Source organism: Rhinoderma darwinii, chromosome 13, assembly GCF_050947455.1.
Source record: "Rhinoderma darwinii isolate aRhiDar2 chromosome 13, aRhiDar2.hap1, whole genome shotgun sequence".
NCBI lineage: Eukaryota > Metazoa > Chordata > Amphibia > Anura > Rhinodermatidae > Rhinoderma > Rhinoderma darwinii.
This window is the reverse complement of record NC_134699.1, coordinates 58,622,599-58,634,993: the sequence shown is the minus strand read 5'-3', so window position 1 is coordinate 58,634,993 and position 12,395 is coordinate 58,622,599. Positions and strand designations below refer to the sequence as shown.

Genomic DNA, 12,395 nt, shown 5'->3' with positions numbered 1-12,395 from the left:
TTACAGCGTATGCACCCAATGTATACTTAGGGCTCATGCACACGACCGCTTTGATCAGTGTCCTATCCGTTTTTGTTTTTTTTGTGAATAGCATACTGAGCCATTCATTTTTTTAGGGTCATGCACTCATCCGTTTTTTTTGTGGATCCGGGTGTCCGTTCTGCAGATTATATAACAGGTCCTATTCTTGGACAGCAAATACGAATGTCTCACCCATTATAGTGTATGAGTCCGCAAAAGAAACGGATAGCACACAGAAGCCACTAGGATCCATGTTTTGCGATCGGAAATGGAAACAGTTGTACGTATGATGCCTCGAGCCTACATTCCCCCCAGATATAGTAGACAATGCTTTTCTATAAAGAGCGAGGCAGAAAAACCCAAAAAACTTATACTGCGCAATATAATTTTTTTGCTATTGGAGCCGAATGGCGACATTTGCCTATACACTGGTATACGTCACAGCCGCCTGTCTGTGGACTATTTCCGATGGAAGACGCAAACACTACGTGAGTAGAGCTTTAGGCTGGGTTCACATGTGCATGTCCGTTACGGCTGAAATTACGGAGCTGTATATGCATGTGCAGGCGTTTTTCACAGCGTCCATTACGGACGTAATTGGAGCTGTTTTTCCATGGAGTCAATGGAAAACGGCTCCAATTACGTCTCAAGAAGTGACATGCACTTTTTTGACGTGGGCGTCTTTTTTACACGCCGTCTTTTGACAGCGGCGCATAAAAAAATGACCGTCGGCACAGAACATCGTAAAATCCATTCAAATGAATGGGCAGATGTTTGCCGGCGCATTGGAGCCGTATTTTCGGACGTAATTCGAGGCTAAAACGCCCAAATTACGTCCGTAAATAGGGTGTGTGAACCCAGCCTTAGCCATTCAGGGCCTTGGGCAAGCTAGGCGACAAATTCTGAGGGAGCGGCTGGCCATGGTTGTAAGGCATATTGTAACCGTTGCTGTATTTCAGATACAACACCAAGACCCCCTTAGTTCTACTGATCCGAACTTCATAGGAGGAGATGTGATTGTACGGATTTGGCTGTGACGAAAAATTCAAATTCCCTCTCCAAGAATGCGGTCCGTTAGTGATTAATTAGAAATTTGTATAAATATTTTCCCTGGCTCTGACAGACACGGGCGAAGTGTGGAAGAGCCGTTAAACTGTTAGGGGTCAGGATGAGGATTAGGAAGATTTGGTGGTCAGTAACAGACAGATATACACACAGACATACTCAGTAAAATACACAACGTGTAAGTGGGGTCCTTATAAGGACAGCAAATGAGGGGAGATTTATGGTCCTGTCTGCCGCTGCTGTAACACTGACCCCAATGTAAATATACAGTATTTCTCCGAGAGATCTGCTCGCAGATGAAAGACCTCAAATCAACTCATCTCACCCCCCCTGCTAGGCCCGAACTTAACTTCCAGCTCCACGCACAACGCCTCCTGCTCCACCAGCGTTTCACTGTTTTCTTTCTTTTTAATAACCTTTCCGAGTCTCCAGTGATTTCCCTTCTTTCGAGCTGCAGATCTGGAGGTGCCGAGTGGAATATTTATATAATGTTTACAGTGTACTCCGGCTTATTAGTCAAATGTAGCAAACCCTGGTCAGACAGAAAAACCGGGCCTAGCAATTCAGGACAACTGCCTGCTCGATAGGCGAGTCATGCCGAGCACGCCATAACACGTAATCTGTGAAGTCGGAGAAAAAGGGCTAAAAAATATATAGCGAAGATCGGCTGCTCTAGTAAGCAAAAGATAGAAGCGATAAATTTCCAACTTTGACAAGTAGTACTGGGTTTTGTAGAAGTCTGGAGGGAAGCATATATCAGGAAAATGGTACAATGAGAAGGATGAGAGAATTTTACTGCGCAAAAGGCCAAAAAAAAAAAATCAACTATAGAAAGATGTGTAGCCCAGCCGGAATGAAATGTGGGCCGCTGACGTTGCAATAGGGAGTCTATGTTCAGTGGTTCCCCGTTTTAAAATGGCATGGTGTGATGGCTTCTCTGCACCATGCCAAGCCAGCTGTCTGACAGCCACAGTCTTCGCAATGGGGTTGTCAAGCTAAAGTTTCCTAGCAACCAGTCTGTCTCCGATTACTCAGGTCCTCAGCTTGAGACAGAATGCCATAATCTATGGTGGAAGTCTGGTATCTGGAGCTCCCAAGTTTGGTGGTCATACATCATAATGATGCTATCCTGGCATGGCTGACACCTTTTACTATATGTAGTAACTCACCTGTAACTTTCACCTGCCTCCAAAATCTTAAAAACTTAAAAAGTTAGGTTCCATTTGACCTGGTTATCCTCAATCCGAAGCAGGGAAGTGGCGGCCATCGTGTTTCCTCACTAGAGCTGGAATGAAAAGACCAGTGGAGCTCTATTGTAGTCACCCGTTCGCGGTATCTGGTGTTGCTAAGCAGCGGCCTGAGCATACTCAGTACTCTATGTAGAAACAATGGGGCCGGATAATAATTTACCAAGGAGTCGGAAGACCTCCCTAACAAAGAATTCCAATGCCAAACTCCAGTTTTCACTCGTAACTTGATTTAATTTAATTCATTTAAGTTAATTGTTTTGATGGCAATTTCTTAATGTCAGGGAGTGATGTTAATACTTTTTCTGTATTGAATAGCTACTGATCCGGAAAATACACATTTTTCTCAAGAGTTCCAAAATTTACTGCAGGTTCTGGGCCGGAACCAGCGTGCAGAGTACAGATTGCGGCAAACTGTAGTCTGTGCTCTTACATGGAGACAAATTTCTGGAAATTTGGATTTATTTAGCTCAAGCATTGTGTATTGACCTAGTCTATGAATGTGCCACTGATGTCTATGGTGCTCTGCAGAGGGTTCCCCATAGAAAAAGTGACAAAGGGCCCCCCCACTGGTGCTCATTCATGCCATCACATTCCACCATCCTAAGAAAGGATGGCTCAGCCGTTGTTGCTCTCCTCTACCCCCTCCTCATAAGTGTCATTACCCATTGACCATTTCCCAATTGCTGTCATTGTGGAGTGGGGAGCCAGAGTCCTATACAGGTTTACACAAGAAAAGGGGAGATATGGCTAGTCTGAGCTGGGCCCCTATTCGAAACAGCCCCATAGCTGCTATGGTATATACGCCCTTGGTGCTATGTCATAAGGAATAGTGTGCAGTAAGGCTCCACTTAAATCAGTGATGCTACCAAAGAACACCTAGCAGAGCTAAACCGGTAAGCAGGTAGTAGTGCAATGTTTCCGCAGTTTTAGGACTGCTGGTAAAAAAAAAAAGAAAATGATCAGAACACAGAATTATCCTACTGCACCCCAAAGAGTTCAATAACAAATTTTTCTCTGCTACATCTGTATTAGTGTTGTGGGTTTACGGGAAAACTTTGAAACCGGGACTGTGATGTGGGAAGCTGGGACTGTGTACAGGTTTGTATACAAGCATCCCCATCCGCCCTGCACAATAAGCAATGAACAGCGAGCAAATAGTAATAGCGGGTTGAATTCTCTTCCATGCAGCGATGTAAATCGGTTTCAAGAGGGAGAAGAACATTCTGTTTATGATTTATTCCGCTCACATTTACTGTGCATTCAGCAATTTAGCAAATAAGGAACAGATAAAAAAAATAATAGGAGTAATGCAACGCATAAAACACTCAGTATATAATAAAAAAAATGTAAAGTGGAGACCCTGAAGGAGCTACAAAAACCGCTCGTAAAGATAAAGATCCGTAACGACGTAGGACACTCTATAATTCCTGCCAGTATCCTCGGAGTGCGTAGCCACTCGTAAGTTATTTTTTTTTTTATAAGTTGCACGAAAAGGTAAACAGGAGGGAAAAGATTAGGAGACAATGCGCCGTTACCCTCATTAATACAATCACATCAGATCTGACAATGGGATATTTATCACCGCGCCGTCAGAGAGAGCTTTTCGCTCCGTGATGCGCATCTGTCTAATGATTCGAGGGGATCGCTTAATGAGCAGCGTCTGTCCTCTGCCGGTGACGCTTCAATGCCTGTATACTCCTGGTCTCTTTGGGAAAAGAGGTGATCATCTGTCCCAGTTAACTGTACACGGGCCGGGCTGAACACCATGGGGGAGGTAAGGACTCTAAAATTGGCCCTCAAAAGGTAGATTGTAATGAATGGAAGACGTAAAAGATGAATAGACCTGCTCGAAAAATCCATATCTGGTCTTCTACGCTTTCCGCTAGCCCCAGGATATGTATTGTCAAACAGACTCCAGCGTCCAAATTATCATCATTTAAAGATCAATATATTGCTTGAACCGCAATATAAAAAGTGTCTTTGTTGTAAAAACCAATTGGATGAGAGAGCACTGTGCGAAAAGTATTATTCTAGGGAGCGCGGCTGAGATATTCGAAATAATCTTGACGTTGACTTCATCTTGGATCCCTACAATGATCGCCTCATCTAGTTCTTACTATCTTAGTGCCAAGAGTTTTTTTCATTTGAAAGGAAGGAGTCAAATCTTTCTTTTCAATCGGCTCAACCATCTTGAGGGGAAGTAGTTAAGAGCAGATCCAGATATATCCTCTTTCAAGGGCACCATGAGTCTCCATCCAAGCAGAGTAATCTGCAGTCCCTCGGGGGAACATGTGGTGAGGATATGACAGACACATGGGAAGATGAAAAGTAACTATGTAACGGGTAAAACTTGCCCCAAAGAGGTTCCATCACTTGCCTTATTAGAAGACCCAGACGGCCCTGGGCCAATCTTCATCCTTCTGCTAACAAAGTAATGGCATAAAACGAAAGATAGAGAAAGAGCATTCAACCTATGCACTCTGAGCATTAGAAACGCATGGGATGAGAATGCCTAATGGAAGAATTTCTTAGAGTCTCTGTAACCACATTATAAGTGCCCTATCTTGTACATAATGTGATCGGCGCTGTAATGTAGAGAACAGCAGTGTTTTTTATTTAGAAAAACGATCATTTTTGACAGAGTTATGACCTATATTAACTTTGTGCTAATGAGTTTCTTAATGGACAACTGGGCGTGTTTTACTTTTTGACCAAGTGGGCGTTGTACAGAGGCGTGTATGACGCTGACCAATCAGTGACCAATCAGCGTCATACACTTCTCCCCATTCATTTACACAGCACATAGTGATCTTACTAGATCACTATGTGCAGCCACATACACACATATTAACGTTACTGTAGTGTCCTGACAATGAATAGACATCACTACCAGCCAGGATGTGACGTCTATTCAGAATTCTGACACTTCGGTAACGTTTGTGTGAGATTTACAGCAAGGCAAGCGTAATCTTGCGAGATTACGCTGTAAACGGTCATTTAAAACGAGATTACGCTTGCCATTTAATGTCCTCGCTCTTCTTCCTTGCTAGAGCAATTTCGTTCTTTAGTGTTCCCTGTGTTCCTAGTTTGTCTGCATTCTTTATACATTGGATTTCCCATGTTTTGACCTCAGCCTGTGCCTTGACCATCCGTGCCTGCCGCCTGCCCTGACCTTTTGCCTGGTTACCCGTTATGAATAATTGTCGCCTTCCCGGACCATTAGCTACGTGACTCATTTTGTATCTTGCATCTTGCCCCAACCATGCTCTCTGTCTCTACACCTGTTACATTGGCCGTCACCAAGGGAGACTGGGGTTGCGACCCGTGGTTCCGCTGCAGAGAAGTTCAGATCCCTGTACTGGATCATACCGCCCTCTGTTGGCCCCATGACAGAAAAATCCCATGGACTCCGTGACATAGATACAATGTGTCTGCCTGTCTATAATGTTTTTGATATATTGCTATTTCATACAACTTAATTCTTAGGTTTTCTAGTTTTCACAGCTGAAACTATTGACACAAATTGCTCTGTGTCGGTGCAAGGATCGACCAAGAGATCGACGAACGCTGAATATCCTCCTGTGTTGAAAGAGTTGTCCAGGATTTTAAAAAAAATAAAAAATTGACTTTGTTTAAAAAACAGCGCCACACCTGTCCATAGGATCGGTGTGGTATTGCAGCTAATCCCCATTCACTTCAATGAAGCTGAGCTGTAATACCAGACACAACCCAAGGACAGGTATGGCGCTATTTTTGAAAGAAAGCAGCCATGTTTTTCTAATCCTGTACAACCCTTTAAGAATAAATTCAACTATTTATTTGCCAAGGCACAGACCGAAAAATCTTCCTGTCTCCCATGAACTCCGAGACACATTCCTTTCATTTATAATGATAAAATGACCCATTGTGAGCATGATAATGTCAACATGTGTGGTGGTGAAAAGCGGGCATCGGTTTTAGATGCCAAGACAACTTTGGCAAGCACGGAGGCTTGTATGTTCTCACTTGTCACTTCTGAAAAGACAAGGGCTCCGTATCCAAGGCGAGACTTGAATTTCGTGAAGGCACAAGCAGTCAAGGATAGGTGCTGCTAGAATGTGTAATAAAATAAAAACACAATTACGTCTTAAGACAACCAAGTTAAAAAATGTTCGGGCCTTGGGCCAACCAGCCTGCAGATAAAATGTTGCCGACTACACAATTAATGCTTTGTGAATTCTGGTCTCATTATTGGCATCCAAACCCCTTTTTTTTTTTTACAGATGGAGAAGATACTGAAGCGTTAACTCATCTAATAAAATTCATAACCCGTTTGGTTACGGGGACGGAGATGACAGTTTTTCGCCTTCTGTGAAGAGCTATCTTCTGCCTTTGGAAGTAGTAACTTCTGTTCCAGACTAATCTACCTCGATGACCTTAGAGACTGTCCCTTGTGTACTTGTTTTATCTGTGAGCTGTCAAACTAGCTGTGAATCCCAAGCTGGCATCTTTCAGCATGGTTCATTCTGCTGAGCTGTCCAGATTATAGATATAGATTAACATGAAGGGAATAGAGAGGGAACCATCGCACGGGCAATTGCAACAACCCAATGTTATTTTCTTAACACCTTCACCACTCAGGAGGCCAAGGTGGACAATTCCAAGATCATTTATAATCTGTGCGGTCTCTCGAAATCCCGATCTGTGCCTCAATCAGTATCAGCCACAGACTAATAAGAAAACTATAAGCAGCAGGAGGACATCCACCTGGTGACCCAGCTCATCTTTCTCCTGCCAGATGAAGAGCCTCGGACAATACTGAACAAATACTGGAAAAAATCAGACTACTTTTTTGTTATCACACTCAGAACAGACCACTATCTTTCAAGATAAAACAGTTCTTCTTAGACCCGTCCAATCTGATATGTTATTGGAATGATACTCTATGTTCTACCTCAAAGTGATAGTAGGTCGAAGACCATGGAGCTCTGGAGGGTCCAAGATGATAAGGGAATTGGGAGAAAGGAGGGAAAAGAGACACACAGAGAGAAGTTTAGAAGAAGTTTTACAAGTTACCCCAGTTTACGCTCCCATCAGGGTTTACATGTACATCTACATGTGGTTAAAGAGTTTGCCTGCTTTGTTCGAAAGGTCTCTCGACAATAACCACCAGCGATCAGATGTAATCTGTTGAGAAAACTGGCAGTAAGTGTTCAATTTCTCTGCAGCGACACCACAGGGGAAACTAAGCATTACACAGTGACCATTCAGAACTATGGGTTGTCTGGTCCTCCCTAACGAGAGATGCTCTATGTTACTGCTCTCCACTCTGGCCAAAACATGAGCATCCTAAACAGAGGACTCCCACCCCCCCCCCCCCCATATATTGACCCAGAATTTCCTTAATGGGGTTTACGAAAATTGGGTTTGGGTGTGCTTACTAAATGGTCAAAAAATACCACATATGCAGTGCTTATTTCAGTAATAACAGACCACTACATGGAATTGAGTTGAAGGTTACAAGATAGGTGGCAAGAATTGTAATCATCAAAACCAATAAAAATAATTCTTCATATACCGTATGTTCGCCACAGTTAAGAAGGACACTGGCTGCTCCTTTGTTTCAAGTCGTACCCCACATTGTGTTTTAGCCTATTATGGACCTTGTACTTCTGGCACCTAACCTCTTGTTACAACGATTCTTGGACAGCAAAAAGCGGAACTCAGCCAAGACTGTCCATAAGAACCAAGAGCCAGCCCGCCACTCGTAGACGTCTTTATTCAAAACAGACCAGCATCTGGAAGACCGGCCAAAAGAGTTAATAGCACATGTAGATCTCATTTCTGTCAAAGGCACAATGAGTATTCAACCAAGCAAAGTAATCTGTGTCCCCGCAGGGGAACATGCGGTGAAGATGTGACAGACACAGATGATGATGCCGAATAATCTCCAGAACTATGCTCATCCGTCTACAGTGGAAGAATGTCTAGTTGATGTCCCGTATCTTTTACCTGATATCTCTCTCAATCCATTCGTACGTGTAATGATGATCCCGCCTTAAACCGGTTCGCTATCAAAGTCTCATTTCTATTAAATATAGAAAACTAATCTCCAACCACACTTTATTTTTTACATTCTTTTGCGTACTATACTTAAGTCCTTCCATATGAGCAAGGACAGCTTTTCTTAATTCTGGAATCCTCAGTGGGTTTCGTTTACCACAGCATCTATCCAAATCTTGGAGGAACCTAACCCTATGCAATGGAGATGATTTGTATGAATGCAAAAAATTTCAAAATGATGATCTGGGGTGTCCATGTCGAACATTAGGGTCCATAAAGAGTAGAAGGGGGCTTCCAAAAAAATTGGGGCTCCCTACTGCTGCTGGTTATTGCCACCACACTGTACTAGCCCAGAACTGGAAGGTCCACCACTTGGTCTCACTATCCCACCACCTACTTATGTACGATGTAAGGAATGTATGACCCTTTGGTCACTCCCCCCCTCAATCGTATGGGTACGTGGATCTAATGAAAGGGCATCAGGCTAGCCACATGTTCCTATGGCATGAGTATTCAATGATATCAACAGCTCCATACATAAAGTAATCTAATACTAGAGCTATACACTCGGGTGCCAGGCAAATCGGTGGTGCCCCCATCAGCAGTGACAACTGATGCGCCCTGTGCGACCTCTAAAGTCAGCCCTGCATACAATGCCAGAGGATAGACGCAGACCTTTTGAAGCGATTTTACTTGGTTCTTTACTAAATCTTTCTGCGTCCTAGATTTGATTGACTAGTTCCCAAACTAAATATCCTTTATCTACAATTGTCAGTCATTTTGCGGTCTCGGGTGACAACTGAAATGATGACCTTCCTGTCCCTTATCATTAACAAACTATGAGCACTGTATTAACAAAAGAATAAGCGCTACCATTAAGATAATAGCAACCAAAAACAGTAACGTTAAGCTACAGTAAAATAATGGTCTGCTGAAAGGTCTTTCAGAAAACAATTAAAATGTCCATTTCGTCTGTGTGCTTCTATGCAGCAGCGGAGATAAATGGCTGCCAGGCACCTCTATGATGCTTATCCCTGAGGAAACTATAAAATTGGAAAATATTTATATATTTTTTTTTAAAAAGTCTGATCTATTTTTCATCGAAATTGGACCATCAACCTCGACAGAAAGATGATGGTCAGTGGAAACTTCTATTGAATTATTAATGTCTAATATTTATGGCCTACAGACATAGGATAATGAACATTTGGCCAATAGAGCTGGGCAAATCCCTAGTGCCAGGTAGACAATTTGGCCAATTTTTTTTACGGATGCCTAACTTTTTGGGTTGTTGTCTTTTAACATACACAAATTTCTTATTTCCAGGCCACAAAAAAATTAAATTGTCTCCTGGCTGGAGTGGTCTACATAGCTGATGAAGTCTACAGTACGTTGACCATTTCTGAGTCCCAATTCCCCCATGTGCCAAGCCGAAAGTGCCTATTACTTCTATAGAGCAGGTGAATTTCAAATAGGAACCGTGCCACAAGGGAAAGGGGAGTTGATATTATTAGCACTGTGGGTCATTCAGAGCAATTTGCATCCAGTTGGCAAGGGGAGATGATCTGGCGCCACTTATCTCTGGGGGGAAACAAAATGATCGGTAAGGCACAATAAATCTGGTTAACCCCTTGCTTCTCTTTGTGGCAGCCTTTGATTTATGGTCTGCCTTGCCCATTGCCATGGCTTCTTAGGCTGGTCTGTATCTCACAAACCAACCGGTAACTCTGACCTTCGGGGCCCTGTGGAAAAAATGGTGGCTGGCATTTATGGGGACACTATAGCTGACTGTTTTGTAGACGCGGAACTGTAGCGGGCATGTATGGGAAAAGTGGTTGAAATTTATTTGGGCGTTTGATGGAACCTATGGATACTCTTCAACTGAGGCACTGCAGCCGGCACAAAAGGGGCACTGTGGGCATCGTATAGAGAACACTGTGGTTGTCTTTACTATGGAGGCACTGTTACGGCTATTTAGGCATTGCGACTTACTTTCTTACAGGGACACTATGGGTTGCCTCAAAAGGGGCATGTGAAAATTTGCTGTAGCGTGCATGCATAGGTCATTGAAGGGGGTAGGGTTGAATGAAAAATGTATTTCCGGATTTTTAAGGGAATTTCACTGCTTAATTGATATACTCAGAATTTTTGTAGCCTGTGGCAGTTATAAGTTAGTGATTTTGACTTATATAGTTTGTTGCAAAGGCCTGCAGGGAAATTAATCTGGAGGTTAGGCAGCTACCGGCATCGAAGGGGTTACAGCTGGCTTCATCTGCTCGATGCCAAGGACGAGTGACAAATTGCACCCGTCCGGGTCCTGACGGGTGAGATTTCCAGGCAGCTCACACACCGGTGACAGGATGATTAAGTACCACATGTTGCTTGGGGCAGAGCCTTGCCAATAGCGTGGCAGCGATTATCCCCAGGTACCACCTAGAAATGCACCACCACGCCATGTGGAGATGCCCCTATCATTAAGTAATGTGGTGAAGCAGAAGAGGAAATCATTGGGTCTGTCAGCGGCTGAGACAAGATTTAGGACACGAGAGTGACAATGCGACTACTATGCTGGAAAGACCGGCCACCCTTCAGCTTCCATGGACCAAAGCAACGAGATTATAATCCACATGAGATTATAATTTCCAGCACACAACTAAGACGACATATGCAAATAGAATTAAAATATTTTATACTCATTTCTATAGGCCCTTTTATATGAAGCAATTATTGATGCAATGCGAACGATAAGGCTGGGTTCACACAACCTATTTTCAGACGTAAACGAGGCGTAATATGCCTCGTTTTACGTCTGAAAATACGGCTACAATACGTCGGCAAACATCTGCCCATTCATTTGAATGGGTTTGCCGACGTATTGTGCAGACGACCTGTCATTTACGCGTCGTTGTTTGACAGCTGTCAAACGACGACGCGTAAAAATACAGCCTCGTCAAAAGTGCAGGACACTTCTTTGGACGTTTTTGGAGCAGTTTTCTCATAGACTCCAATGAAAACAGCTCCAAAAACGCCGCGAAAATGCAGCGAAAAGCGCAGCGAAAAACGTGAGTTGCTCAAAAAACGTCTGAAAATCAGGGGCTGTTTTCCCTTGAAAACAGCTCTGTATTTTCAGACGTTTTTGGTCACTACGTGTGCACATACCCTAACAAGCAACCGAGCGGATAAATCAATTAGGTCGAATATCATCTGTCACGAGAACGATCACGGCGCTAGTTATGCGTCATTACTCAAATCGCTGGAATACAGATCAGCAGAGGTATCGTGATCGAATGGATTGCTTAAAGTGTTGTATAATAAAAAAAACAAACAGTTTTTTATCAAGGAAACAGCGCCGCCCTGTCCATAGGCTCCTATATCAATAATGGAAAAAAACAAAACAGCAGAGCCTTTTATTCTAATCTCATAAAACCCCATTTACACTGAGATTTCTATGGCTATAAATGGGCCAAAAGACCGAATAACCAGCAGGGCAAACAAGGATAAAACTGGGTTTCCCAGGATTAGAGATAAAAAAATAAAAAATAAAAGTTGCCACTCTTCTGAACCACATGCTGTGTCTGGTATTGCAGAAAGTAAATGGGACCGAGTTGCAATACCAGAAGCAGCCCATGTAGAAGAGTGGCGCTTTTTATGGGTATAAATGGGCCAAAAGTCAGACACCAGCAGGTCAAACTGGGATAAAAATGACGCCAACCCCAATCCCCTACTTTTTTTTTTTCATCTCTTAATAATTCATTTACAAGTAATGAACAAATATTGGACCCTGCAGATTGGTACACAGAAAATATGTTGAGGCCATTGCATAACTGTGCGGGCCGTGACACATACATGTTCTTGCGGAGAGTTACATGTGTTGCTCGGGGTCATGATCCAGCACTTGCAGGGGCACTAAGATCAAGAAATATAGGTGACGTCTTCATTGTGGAGAGCAAAGTGACCTATACATGTATTACTCAATAAAGAACGGCCCATATGTAGAGCCCACAATGTCCCTTACCC

General features: G+C 43.1%; 1 protein-coding gene across 4 annotated transcripts in view; it reads right to left on the bottom strand.

Moving 5' to 3' along the window:
* SDK2 (sidekick cell adhesion molecule 2) overlaps positions 1 to 12,395 on the bottom strand; it is a 503,279-nt gene that overhangs the window by 469,335 nt on the left and 21,549 nt on the right. The gene's annotated exons all lie outside the window — the stretch shown is intronic.